This window comes from Calidris pugnax, unplaced genomic scaffold (genome assembly GCF_001431845.1).
Source record: "Calidris pugnax isolate Ruff unplaced genomic scaffold, ASM143184v1 scaffold10, whole genome shotgun sequence".
Classification (NCBI taxonomy): domain Eukaryota; kingdom Metazoa; phylum Chordata; class Aves; order Charadriiformes; family Scolopacidae; genus Calidris; species Calidris pugnax.
The window spans coordinates 2,045,017-2,059,686 of NW_015090795.1; positions in this window are offsets into that span (position 1 = coordinate 2,045,017).

Here is a 14,670-nt window from a genome sequence, read left to right on the forward strand (position 1 = left end):
AGGTTCTTGGAGACAATGTTTCTTCTGTTTCCTGATAATACATCCACAGTTTTGCTTAGGAACACTTGAACCTTTCACAGAGTGACAGGCTAATCTCTTGCTGCTTGTCATGTATTTTTAATAAAGCCTGGACAAAGCCACGGCTGCATTGTGTTATTGAAGAAGGCTGGCCAGAATGATTTCACACAAGATATTTAGTAAATCAAGCCTTGGGAAACAGTGGAAAAGGACTGAAGAGCCGAGCGAAGGTTGATTTCCACATCAGAGTGCTAAGCAATGAACAATGATAAGGCAGAGTTTAATTTAGTAATGAACAGCAGTTATCAATAACCTACTGGTTTTACACCAGCGATAACAATATAATTAGATTTGAAATCAAAAGATGGAGATGAAAAAACTCAATTAGGAAGATAAAAAATGTAAATGGTGGAGAGTGCAGTTTACTGGATTAAAGGAAGTATGAAAGGTTAATTGGGAGCAAGAACTGAAGGAAAACTATTAGCAAGAATCTGGAAATGTTCAAAACAGAGCTGGGAAAATTACATGATAAAGCTGGGAACCGCACACCTAGGACAGATAAGGAAATTACATGCAGCCATCCCTCCCTACATAGACTAAGGAAAGGTATAATATAGTTAAAATTCTATTCATGGTGAGTGGAGGGTGGCAAAATGCCACCATGCTGGATGGGGGACCCAATACTGCAAAATAGCTTTGCTGGGGTGGGGGCATGAGGACTTGAAGATTTGGACCCATCATTTTGAAAAAAAAAATACTGAAAATTAATACTACCATTGCCTTCCCCAAAGCTGCCCAATTAAAGAGTTCTTTTCTGAATTGAAACCTTTCACAAGAATACTGAAAAGTATGATTATTATTATCATTATTATTATTTTCCAGTCCATGGGAAATTCATTTCACATAATGTGGGAAAAATCAAGACACAGTTGAGCTGAAGTTTCTGATGAAAAAAGCAAAACATGAAATCAGTCAAAATGGACTTGTCTAGGGGGGAAATCAGTCTTACTGATATTTCCATTTGGCTTAGAAACGACCCTTCATGGAAATGCATATAATGCATGCGGAGATAACAATAAAATAAACTTCCAACCTGGCTGCGAAGCTCTGAATATAGTTAAGGTTTGAATTTGTGGACTGTAGCCTTAGCATATAGTGCAAAATTGGCAAACTTCTTGTTTCATAAGGCTTGGCTAAGTAAAAGAAAAAAGAAGAACAGCTTATAAATATAAGGTGCAGATTCACTTCAGTCATGAAAAGAAATAAAAAAGTAAATGTTCCCTGTAACTCACATTCTCAGAGTTACTTTGCAGGTATTTCTCATGTTAAGATGCACTTTTTAAGCTTAAAACCTCAAATTCATAGAACTGGGCGGAGACAGGTCTTCTCCCAGCTTGTCCCATCACTGGGTGACGCACAGTACAGGACCTCCAACATGGCTTAGGCCTGTTGACTTTGGCAAGTGTCCCACCTGGCCAAGAAGGAGGTGCAGGTAGTGAGGGTTCATGAACCCTGTAAACCAATACTACTAAATTCCACGTGTGTATGTGCACCAAACACAGAGGAGTGTCCCATAAATCATATAATGAAAAACTGCAGGAGGTTCATGGATACTTGTGCATGAAACAGAAAATGTTATCAGGAAATAACATAGAATCATAGAATCATAGAATGGTTTGGGTTGGAAGGGACCTTAAAGATCATCTATTTCCAACCCCCCTGCCATGGGCAGGGATACCTCCCACTAGACCAGGTTGCTCAAATAGCCATCCAGCCTGACAGACACTTGTGCACGAAACAGAAAATGTTATCAGGATGTAACATGGAGGGACATGTTCTTCTTGTGCCTCCTAGATGTGAGTCCTCCTGTGCTCAGATTTTCTTTTCCTAGTTCACAGGTGCTGATGCTTCTTTATGAAAGGAAAAGGTGTTAAAGGTCTGACACACAATTCCCAGCCATTGAGCTCTGCCTGTTCTCATGCTCAGATTTTCTTTTCCTAATTCACAGGTGCTGATGCTTCTTTATGAAAGGAAAAGGTGCTAAAGGTAATCTGCCAGCCTGGCCTGACATGCAATTCCCAGCCATTGAGCTCTGCCTGTTCTCTTCATCCAGGATGAAAGGTAGAGAGGGATGTTGAAGATCAGACCTGGACGAGCAGGGAGGAGTCGTTCCACGGAGCATCTTCAGAAGAGTTAGGAAGCCATTTCCAGCCTGCTGCAAAAACACACGTGCTCCTGGAGGTCTCAGGGCTTGAATTACTGCACTCATTTCAGGCTCAGCAAACCATGCTTAATCCACCTACACCTTCCAGCTCTGGGAGAGCTGAGGGCTCCCTGGGCAGGCAAAGGACATCTGAGGTAGGAGATAATGCTGATTGATGTAGTTAAAGGATTCTGGATGGACTTCAGGGGCAGAGAAACAGTCCCTGGTCTTTGCTGTGGGGCAGGGCACTATCAGTTGGAAGACTCCATCTGCCACCTGGTAAATACCAGTATTTGCATTAAATTAGTGGGATGAATATTGATTTCAGTCAATCGAGAATATGATTTAAAGGTTTTACCATACCATGGCATATCCTGATTGATTTCAGTCCATCAAGGGCAGGATTTAAAGGTTTTACCGTACCATGGCATATCCTGCAGTCTATGCCTAATACAAGGAACAACAAATCACATACAACTGCATTATATTTAGGTACATGATCTCCGAATTATCCTAAGAAAACAGAATATTCCACAAGTGCATCCAAGCATTTATTTCTATTGTAGCAGAGCATCAGGGAATTTCAAGAAGGTGAAAATTATGCAGGATGGCACTCCTTTAAATGGCAACACACCTTGACTGTTCCCAAAATAAACCTTATGGTAACAAAGGACTTAGCGGGTTTTTAAGCCACAGAAGCTTAACAGGTGCAAATGGATAAAGTTTCCCTGAAGTCTGAGTTGTCCCTGAGCTCATTCCAGTAGAGGATCTAGACAATATTTTATCAAAGACTAGAGAATACTCATTAGCTTTAATTGTGCTGTATATTCCACTCCTTAACATCCACCGCTTTTCCAAAAATTAAAAAAAATATAAATAAAAAAGATTTATGAAACTCTTAGACCGAGAACAGGGGTCTGGAGAGCAACTCTTCATCTTAGTTTTCTGAAGATGGGGAAGAGGCTCAGCTTGGCTCTTTGCAATGCAGCTTACATGGGAAAGCACAAGGGATGCTCTCATTTCATTTGCTGTATCTCACTTGCAGAACAGTCCTCAGGGAAGCAGGGAGGAAGAAAATATTCAGTGTTAAAAAAAAAACCAAAAGAAATAAAAAGATGACAACAGGACTCTCTGTTGCAAGGAATGAAGGAGAAAGGGAAAGGCTGGGATCTAAAATGATGTGCTGCACATTATTCAATTTTTTGGGCTTGGTTAAATTTTCACTAAGGATAATAACTTGATACCTGTATCTCTGGAGCTGGCAGCAAAGGGGCTACGCTGGGCATGGGAAGGAGTTGTAAACTTTTACTGTAATCTTATAGAAGGGATGGTGTTTCCCGGTGTCACAAAGTTATGCCACGATTCTATACAAACTACATGTAAAACCCTATATGATAAATTATTGACCAAGATGAAATGGGAGTTGCAGCTGATAAAGCTCCACACTCTGTTTCCAGATCACTGTCACCTTGCAAAGGATTTCAGCCCTCATATAACTTTGAACTCCTAGGACTACATCCGTCTCTTGAGTTTCTCAAGTAATTTCAGCAAAATTACACTAAATTTGACATTGGCCCATCTTATCTTCTAAATATTCTTCTCTGGAAGATTAGCAGGACCCTGGCTTTATCCTCCTGTCATGAGAAAGCTCCAGTTCTGTCTTGTCCAGTAATTGCTGGAAATAATTTTCTGGCAGCTGCCCTCTTTCCTTTTGATCTCTTTGTCTGATCATCCCATTAGTCATTTTCTTCTTCTGTAACATGAATGTCCAGTTCAATTTCATTCCTATGCAGCTGATACCTAACTTTATATCTTATTCCGTACCATATTGCCCTTCAGAGCTCTCTATGAACTTCCATGGCCCTCTACCATTAGTAACTGAATATCTCTGAAATTTTAAAAATTCTTCTCCTTTGTGCTGTGGAAGTGAGATGACCCTCTCTTTCCACTGAAGTGCTTTCCACACATGATTTGCACTTGTTCTGAACAAGGGGCTTTGTCTCTTGCAGCAAAAGCTAACTATATGCAATCTGGGATGAGTTAATCATTGTGGAATAAAGATTTGTCAGGTCAGCAGGTGTAGCCTTTGCTGTGATTAGAAATCGCCTGAGCTGGATTTCCAAGAAAGTTTTAATTTAATTCATTCCTGTTTATTACTTGGTGACTGAGTGTGTCCAGAAATCTGGTATTTACGAGCACAGGATGAGGGTGATTTGTTGGCTTGGAAGCTTGGGAGACTACAAGCAGGAACATAGAAAAGGCAACATTTTAATCCTTAGGAAAAAACATGACTCCACAGTGGGGTGAAATAATTACCTGCCCTGTAAGCTCTGAAGGAAATTAACCCTGCGAGTGCCCTTACTGAAATCTGAGTGGAAAGAGAAAAGAAGAATGAAATTACCTTACATTAATCCATCTGGACAGGAAAAATCCACTGTCAACCAGTACACTTGGATGGGATTTCCTATGTCTTCAGATCACCTAAATAGAGCCCAGTACTGGTGTGTGTCTCGAGTGAGTTGTGTCCAGTCTCAGGTCTCTGCTGATGGTTGTGTTATTCTTTTCTCCCCTGAAAAGAGCCCTTTCTCATATATAACATTTACTAGTCCACGCTAGTCAGAATATTTATTTTACCATCATGTGATACACTTGTGATCAGCTTTGGCTTATAGCAAAAAACCCCACCCAATTATTTGGTTTTACAGAGCTATCTCTGCCAATAGGGACTTAAATTAATGTTTGGTTTATTCATTTAAAACACAGGTTAGTAAGGAATGTGCAACAGCTCTCAGATTTTGTAGGCACAGGAATATATAATATTCTAAATATTTCCTACTCTGTGATACAAAAGGTAACACAAATGCAAATGTGTTTGAGGGATGTTTGTGCCACAAGCGCTACAGAAATTTTGCATTTGCTCTAAGATTTTTTAAAGGTTCTTGGAGACAATGTTTCTTCTGTTTCCTGATAATACATCCACAGTTTTGCTTAGGAACACTTGAACCTTTCACAGAGTGACAGGCTAATCTCTTGCTGCTTGTCATGTATTTTTAATAAAGCCTGGACAAAGCCACGGCTGCATTGTGTTATTGAAGAAGGCTGGCCAGAATGATTTCACACAAGATATTTAGTAAATCAAGCCTTGGGAAACAGTGGAAAAGGACTGAAGAGCCGAGCGAAGGTTGATTTCCACATCAGAGTGCTAAGCAATGAACAATGATAAGGCAGAGTTTAATTTAGTAATGAACAGCAGTTATCAATAACCTACTGGTTTTACACCAGCGATAACAATATAATTAGATTTGAAATCAAAAGATGGAGATGAAAAAACTCAATTAGGAAGATAAAAAATGTAAATGGTGGAGAGTGCAGTTTACTGGATTAAAGGAAGTATGAAAGGTTAATTGGGAGCAAGAACTGAAGGAAAACTATTAGCAAGAATCTGGAAATGTTCAAAACAGAGCTGGGAAAATTACATGATAAAGCTGGGAACCGCACACCTAGGACAGATAAGGAAATTACATGCAGCCATCCCTCCCTACATAGACTAAGGAAAGGTATAATATAGTTAAAATTCTATTCATGGTGAGTGGAGGGTGGCAAAATGCCACCATGCTGGATGGGGGACCCAATACTGCAAAATAGCTTTGCTGGGGTGGGGGCATGAGGACTTGAAGATTTGGACCCATCATTTTGAAAAAAAAAATACTGAAAATTAATACTACCATTGCCTTCCCCAAAGCTGCCCAATTAAAGAGTTCTTTTCTGAATTGAAACCTTTCACAAGAATACTGAAAAGTATGATTATTATTATCATTATTATTATTTTCCAGTCCATGGGAAATTCATTTCACATAATGTGGGAAAAATCAAGACACAGTTGAGCTGAAGTTTCTGATGAAAAAAGCAAAACATGAAATCAGTCAAAATGGACTTGTCTAGGGGGGAAATCAGTCTTACTGATATTTCCATTTGGCTTAGAAACGACCCTTCATGGAAATGCATATAATGCATGCGGAGATAACAATAAAATAAACTTCCAACCTGGCTGCGAAGCTCTGAATATAGTTAAGGTTTGAATTTGTGGACTGTAGCCTTAGCATATAGTGCAAAATTGGCAAACTTCTTGTTTCATAAGGCTTGGCTAAGTAAAAGAAAAAAGAAGAACAGCTTATAAATATAAGGTGCAGATTCACTTCAGTCATGAAAAGAAATAAAAAAGTAAATGTTCCCTGTAACTCACATTCTCAGAGTTACTTTGCAGGTATTTCTCATGTTAAGATGCACTTTTTAAGCTTAAAACCTCAAATTCATAGAACTGGGCTCAATGTTCACATAAAAGAAGTGTTTCTGATGACAGGAATTTATAATAGATGCCTCAAAGGAGAGCTAGAGCCTGAAATAAACAGATGAGGAATAATCCACTAAGCAAATGAGGTTTTACCTTTATAGCTGGGGATTGCTTTGAGTGGTAAAACGTGAATTTTCATCTCTTCAACGGCATTTCTATTATGACTAATTGCAGACACTCTGGATATTCCTAATATTCATCCCAGCCACTAATTCTAGGTCTTGCCATGTTCTTAATTCATTGACTCGCTGAAGTGGCGAGTTCCATGGGGAAATCACTGTTTTGCATATAAAAACATTTTTCTTTTTAATGTCTTTGAATGTCTTTATGCCCCGGTGTTGACATGGGAGAGGCAGAATTTCCCAAGCTACCTTCTCCAGGCCATTTGTTACCTGCCAAATGCTGATATCTCCACATCATGTGTCTCTTTTCCCAGGTAATCCGTCCTCACCTTTTCAGCCTCTGCTCACCAAATCTGGTCTTTTCAAGCCAGAATCTTTTTTTACCTCCTCTCCTTCAATTTTTGCTGTTTTTTTCATTTTTCCTCTGTGATGAGCTGGGCCAGGCACTTCCAGGTGAGTTTATCCAAGGTAAAGCTCATAAGATTTTTGATACTTTGCCTGGTCAACCCTTCTGACCATGACACATGTCAACCTATATCTGCTTTATGGACCACAGACCAGCATCAACCAGAGTTTTCTGTTATACTTCTGGGCAGGTTTGTAAAGCTCAAAAGATTTTTGATACTTTGCCTGTAACCCTTCTGACCATGACACATTTCAACCTATATCTGCTTTATGGATCACAGACCAGCATCAAACAGAGTTTTCTGTTATACTTCTGGGCAGGTTACTCTATTTTTTTTTACTTCTCAAATAATATACATACAGAGGCTAATTTTGAAGTGCTCTCTGAACAAGTGGAATGTGATTTCCCTGATTCTGTGTCAAAAGAAAGAATTGTAGTAATTTTCCAAAGGAGTTGCCCATATTTTTACACCATATCTTGTAGGCTTTCTCTTTGCATGAGTAAATTTTTTATTTTGCAAAGTTTTGTCTTAGGATATTTCAGGCAAAACTGTGCCAGACTTTGACTCCGTTATTTTTTTGCACTGGTGTTCAGATTCCCCTTTTTCGAACTTAGAGGGCCATGATGAAACTGGAGATTAAAATCAAGAGACCTGTCTCTCTAGAGCCACAGCAGTTCTCAGAGCTTCTCTCATGGAGCAGGAGACACCAAACTGAGTACTAGAAGCAGGATAAAGCACATAATTAAATCAGAAAAGACTGTTTTGAAGGAAAAATGTGAGAGCAGGAATAGCAAAATGTTTTGCAGATAAGAGCATGATACTTCTTTGCAGGGATGTAAAATATTTGAAAACATCATTGTTCATCTATCTCTACACTTGACAAAGAGACATACGAAGGACCAAACCTACCGATTTGGCTGATTTTCCTCTTGATCCACTGGATCAACCATCCCAAGCTTCACGTGTCCTTAGATAAGGAGTATCCACCCTAAATGGCAGTAACTTTGGTACCCCAGATGTACCAGGGAGAGGTGACCTCTCCTTTTCCAGGCTGATTCCTTCCAGGGATGTGGCAGCTGAAATGATTTCTCCTTTGAATTACAGTGAGGTCAATGCAAATTTGTGTTTAGTTTGTAAAACCTCAGTCTTGTTTCTTATGCAAATATTGCAAATACACTTAAAGAGGAGAAAATACCAATGATATCATTATAGATGAATACACTCAGATTCAATAGGTGCAAACCCCAGCATGTGATGCAACAGGCAATTCTTCATTATTTACTTGGACCTGTTGGCTATTTACATTTAATTTGTCCTTTCCCGGTAGACAGTAATTAACCCAAGCAGCCTTGCCAACCAAGTAGAGAGGACTTTGTACCAGTGCAGAGCAAATTAAACTTTGATGCGACGATGATGACTGCCAGCTACTTAAAGGTGAATCATAAAGGCTTTAAAAACCCTGCTTGCAAGATTCTCAAATGTGAACAGAAGCCTTTGGCTTTAAATGGTAATTAGCACTGTAGCTAAACCAGATTTGAAATTAAAATGAGGACCCACACACTTTCCTGGAAGTTGATCTTCACTTCTCTGGCCAAGATGACTATTTCATCATAAACCTGCTGGAGTTTGAAATAACTGTTTGTTCCCAACCCAGCATTTTCCATGCCTGGGGAGTAAACCCTTTGGCCTTTTGGGACCAGCTGCTCACTTCGTCTGAGCATCAGCCTGTGGTGGACAGTGATTCCCTACTCTGTGCTGAGGGGCTCTGCACAACTGGGTCCTGTCTGGTGAATTTTCATGGGCAACCCAAGAGCCGTCTTCCTCTGGCACCATTGCACAGCCAAGCACCCTCAACACCCCTGCGTAAACCTAAAAAAAATGTATGCCATCAGAGTAAAATACACATTGTGCAGAAATGACAGATTCCTGGCCTCCTGAATCTACCCTTTAGATCACAGAATCACAGAATCGTAGTGGTTGGAAGGGACCTCAGAGATCATCACCTAAACACACAACAACAACCACCAAACCAAAAACCATCACCCACCCACACAGCACCCCACCACAAACCAGTAATCTTGGGCACTAGAGTATGCCCTGAAGAGCCACGTCTACACGTTTCTTAAATACCTCCAGGGATGGTGACTCCACCACCTCCCTGGGCAGCCCATTCCAATGCTGGATAACCCTTTCAGTAAAGAAATGTTTCCTAATATCCAACCTGAACTTCCCCTGGCACAACTTGAAGCCATTACCCCTTGTCCTATCATCTGTAACTTGGGAGAAGAGACCAACCCCTGTCTCTCTACAGCCTCCTTTCAGGTACTTGTACAGAGCAATAAGGTCTCCCCTCAGTCTCCTCTTCTCCAGGCTGAACAACCCCAGTTCCCTCAGCCTCTCCTCATAAGACTTGTGCTCTAGACCCCTCACCAGCTTCGTTGCCCTCCTCTGGACCCGCTCCAGCACCTCAATGTCCCTCTTGTGGTGGGGGGCCCAAAACTGGACACAGTACTCGAGGTGGGGTCTCACCAGTGCCCAGTACAGGGGGACAATCACCTCTCGGGCTCTACTCACCACGCTGTTCCTGATACAGGCCAGGACGCTGTTGGCCTTCCTGGCCACCTGGGCACACTGCTGGCTCATGTTCAGCCGACAGTCGACCAACACCCCCAGGTCCTTTTCTGCCAGGCAGCTCTCCAGATCTCCAGATACCCTCAAAGGCTGGATTGCTGATGTGTATGAGGCTCCAGACACAGCAAAGGAAGCCATCAGTATTCATGGAGGTGCCACAAATAAGAGTTCTCCATGTGGATACTATACTTATTTTGACTCTTCTGGGGGGGCAGAGCTGCAATAAAGCCCAGATGCTGCTCTCCTGGGTGGAAACCTAATCCGCTCTTGCAGCCTGACTTGGCTTAGCCAAGCAGGTGATCTAAATAGATGTCATTACTAACAAGGTTATGTATGAAGCGACAGCTCGCACACTCAGCGAGTCTTCCACCAATCCCACTGCCTTTGCTGTGCAACCAACAGATCCTTCAGAGTTTCATGAGTGATAGCTGAGTGGGGCAGAGCAGACAGCACAGTCAGCTGGGAGACACTTGCTTCATCTCCAGTGCGCGTTGTAATTTCCTTTGGGCCTCGCAGTCTTTAATATTATCTGTGATGATAATCGCATCGGAGGATATTTTTAGTATTCCTTTGTTACTCTGATAGCATTAGGACTGCGCTGCTTTTTCTCGTTCACCGCTTCCCCTCCGAAACTTTAGGCTGAAAGCAGTTTGGAATTAATATTGGGCTTATTCCTTGAAACTTTCACTGAGATTGTGCCAGGTTCTCTTCAAGTAGTTGTTCTTTCCAATGAATTTCTCACTCAATGATCCATTCCAACAAGTATTTCTACATGCACTGGGCTGTGGTCTGGGCCATGGACACTAAACACTAGAGCTCCAGCCCTAAGTGGAGAAGCAATGATGTCCCATGGTGGAGTTTCAGACCCAAAGGGAACTCATTGACCAAAGGGGCTGTCATGGCAGAATTGAGAACAGAAGGAAAAGTGGAACCAGAGTCCTCAATTAAAAAGAAGTCAGCATTAGGCACAGTAGTCTTCAAAAGTTTAATGTGCAGATGAATGCAAAGCTGGCCACAACATCTGTCTATGCTGGTGCTCTCCAGAGCAATGGGTAGGTGAGGTTGGGCTGGACCAAAAGCTTTTGAACTCTCTTTGCAAGGGCAGCGCTGCTGACATGACCCTTGATTTTAAAAGTCAGAACCTAGGGTTCTGGGCCAAAAAGAGTAGCAATAAGGTAAGCAAAAGGCATATGAGTCTGTTGGAAAAACAGTTCTTTGCCAGTAACAGCCAAGCAGAGCCAGTCACTGGAGAGAGATTAGAAACTCCCAAATCCTGCAGAAATCTCCAGGAGGTCCTCAATGACATCACATCTGTGTTTGTTTGACCTGATCCTCAACCCCATCCCAACCCAGATCCTGTGACGTTAAGCAATGGGTCCAAGGTATGGACAGGTTGATGGAACCTTTGCTGTATGCCAACGTTGCTTGCACATCTATTCCAAGTGTTTTAGATGGACCCATTTGCATTTTTCCCGGTGTACTTTGAAAGGGAGACTTTCTGCAGAAGGTAATCCTCAGACTGTTTCCCAAAACAGACTTTAAATCTGACTAAATCTGACAAGTGAAATATACCGAGAGTTATATACCATAAATATCAGCGACTTACAATATGTGCTCCGGGCTGGCTGGGCTCCAAGAACATTTGAAAAAGATTAAGGAATACAAAAGAATTAATAACGTTATGGGACATAACAGCTTACTCCTGCCTTGAAGCTGAGGTTTGACACATATCACTAGGGTTTGGGTTTTTGTTTCCTTGTTCTTTGCAGTTCTTGACAGTCAGTTCCTGGGTGCTGCAGTGCCCAGCTGTAGTCATTGAATCATAGAATGGTCTAGGTTGGAAGGGACCTTAAAGACCATCCAGTTCCAACCTTCTGCCATGAGCAGGGACACCTCCCACTAGACCAGGTTGCTTAAAGTCCCATTACAAACTCGGGATTGCCTTTTCATGGCTCATTTACCTATCAGCTTTTGGAAAGTGTCTGGGGTCATCTTCTCTGCAGCTCCAACACTGTGGAACAAGACTTTTTGTCCCCTCGTTACTCTCTGAAGTCATAGCACACACACGTCAGAGGTTTAGTGAAGGGAGAAGCAAACACTTGTTCCCAGCTAATGAGAGCAGAGCTCGTTAGTAGGTAGGATGGTGTCTGGAGACACCTGTCTCCAAGCAGGTGTGATCTTTTCTCAGCATTGAGAATTTTGAGGAAGCTGCTCCCAAAGGGCATAATTTTAGAGATCTGCGAGGAAAAAACACCCCTGCACCAGGTTAACTTCACATATTCTTTACGCATTGTAGTATTCATCATATTTGGGGATCAAAGTGCAATGTTACAACCAAAGAGAAAGCTTCTTCCACTTCTTCACCAAGCAAGGTGTTACTCAGTGTGCTTGCACCCACGCTTGAAGGGGGAATCTCACCCAGATTTGATCTCTGTGTGCCAACAGCCTCATACCAAGAAGGCAGAGTGTCTTTAAGCATTAAAAACCCATTAATTGACATATTCAAGTTGCAATCAAGGCAAAACCTTGTTCAGCAGGAGCCAGATTGCAACCATGAAGAGGGTTCATGGAGTTTATTCAACACCCACGAGTACCTCGGTCTGCTGTTTAAATCCTGCGTGTTGCAGCTAGAGACCCAGGCATTAAAAAATAAAATAAAAAATAAAACTCTCTCACATTATCAGCTTCCCTGAGCTAATGTCTCCTTTCACGCTGCTCTGCCTTACGATGTCTGCTCTGAGGTCAGTATTTTAGTGCTCATCACTGTAGTCTGGCGATATCCTCAATTATCCTTCACTTTCACACTAATGGTCTTTGGAACTGGCTCTTAGGAGACAAAACATCTATTTAAATACATTCTTTTTGTCTGTGGCTTTCGGAAACAAAAGCTTCTTTGCAGTTTTAGTGACCTGCCTCCTCCCCACCCCCCCATTTGAACAAAGTTACACATTTTTTTTTCCTTCAGGAATTCATGACGACAGTAATTCTTGGTTTTAAATACACATTTCCTTACAGGTGAAGATAATCTAAGATGTCTATCTGAGGTCTGCAGGTTGAAATTACCTGCAAACAAGCAATAAATGAGAACTGAATTTATCTCAGGATATCTAAAGACTGTCATCTCCCATACACATGACTTTTGTACCATCTGCAGTGTTGCTTTTGCTTGGGACAAGTGTTGCACTTTTAATTACCATTTGTTCCCTTTTGTCTTCATCTTTTCCAGGATGTATAGTAATTTGACTAACAAATTAATTTCTATACACCTCAAAACTCTTGCCCTTGCTTTCTGTAATTAAAGCATCTTACAAAAAATGAATTGGGATATTACTTCCTAATTTTGATCTTATTTTCACTTTCATTTGAACAACTTGACACACTGAAGCAATAACCACTTTATCACAGCTTCTTTGATTAGAGATTGAACAGCATTTTCTCATTTTGAAAGTATTAGTTCGATTGTTTCTCCTTGCTTTATTTGAAAATAGAGCACAAGCATAAAATAGGAAATATAAATGTTTTATTAACTATCCATTCGAATAGGAACAACATTTGCTATTCATAGCAATATTCATAAAATGACTTATCCTAATTCTTCAATCATCCCCTATGCAAATGCTTGGAAAATGAATGAGCTAATTAAAGTAGATGTTAGTGGAACAAGGACATTGGGGCTCTCTTTGAACAAGGGAGAATATGGAGCTCATTAAAGCTCTGCATTTCAATCATGGCCGGGGGAGATGCCTACTCCTTTAGGACGCCTACAGCTCCTATTCCTAAGGTATCTTCTCCACATGGATCATGTGGGCATCAGGAGCACGTCAGCAGCACCTGCAATAGCTAGATAGCCCCTGGGCTGCCTACCTGAAAAGAAGAGAGGTTTGATCCCACCAAATTCAGTTACTAATCATTTTACAGCCAGTCTCACAGTCCAAACTCAAGGTAGCACTAGCAGCACTGAGAAAAACCTCAGGTAATGAGTGAAAGAGAAGGACATTTAAAAGGCAGGAGGACAGAAGCCTCTCTAGGCTTGTTCTAGAAATTTCTGGAGGCAATCAGAGCCATGGGAGGAAAAGCATGACTGCTGATGGTTCAGCATAAATACTTCCCAGCTTTCGTTCTACTTCATAAAGACAAACACAGGTAGAGGAGGGTGACGTGTCACCCATACCCATGCCCAGCACCACCAGCCTGTTCCCCCCCCTCAACGCCAGCCTGACACAGGCTGCAAGCACAGCTGGAGACTCCTCAAAAAGACCCAAAGAGAAATAGAAATCCAGCTTAGTTCCACCATCAGAAATCCCTATAGATGACATCTCATCAGCAGCCTTTACAGAATCACAGAATGGTTTGGGTTGGAAGGGACCTTAAAGATCATCATCTTGTTCCACCCCCCTGCCCTGGGCAGGGACACCTCCCGCCAGACCAGGTTGCTCCAAGCCCCCTCCAACCTGCCCTTCAACCCCTCCAGGGATGGGGCAGCCACAGCTTCTCTGGGCAACCTGGGCCAGGCTCTCACCACCCTCACACCAAAGAAGTTCTTCCCCAGATCTCATCTCCATCTCCCCTCTTTCAGTGTCAAACCCTTCCCCCTCATCCTATGGCTCCCCTCCCTGATCCAGAGTCCCTCCCCATCTCTCCTGGAGCCCCTTGAGGGACTGGAAGGGGCTCAAAGGTCTCCCTGGCGCCTTCTCTTCTCCAGGCTGAACCCCCCCAACTCTCTCAGCCTGTCCTCCCAGCAGAGGGGCTCCAGACCTTGGAGCATCTCCGTGGCCTCCTCTGGCCCCACTCCAATAGGTCCATGTCCTTCTGAGGTTGGGCACTACAGAGCTGGAGGCAGCACTGCAGGTTTGGTGTCACCAGAGCAGAGAGGCAGAATCTTCAAGCTGAATCAAGAGACAGCTAAAGTAAATTTCCAGAACAAAAATAACATTTTCC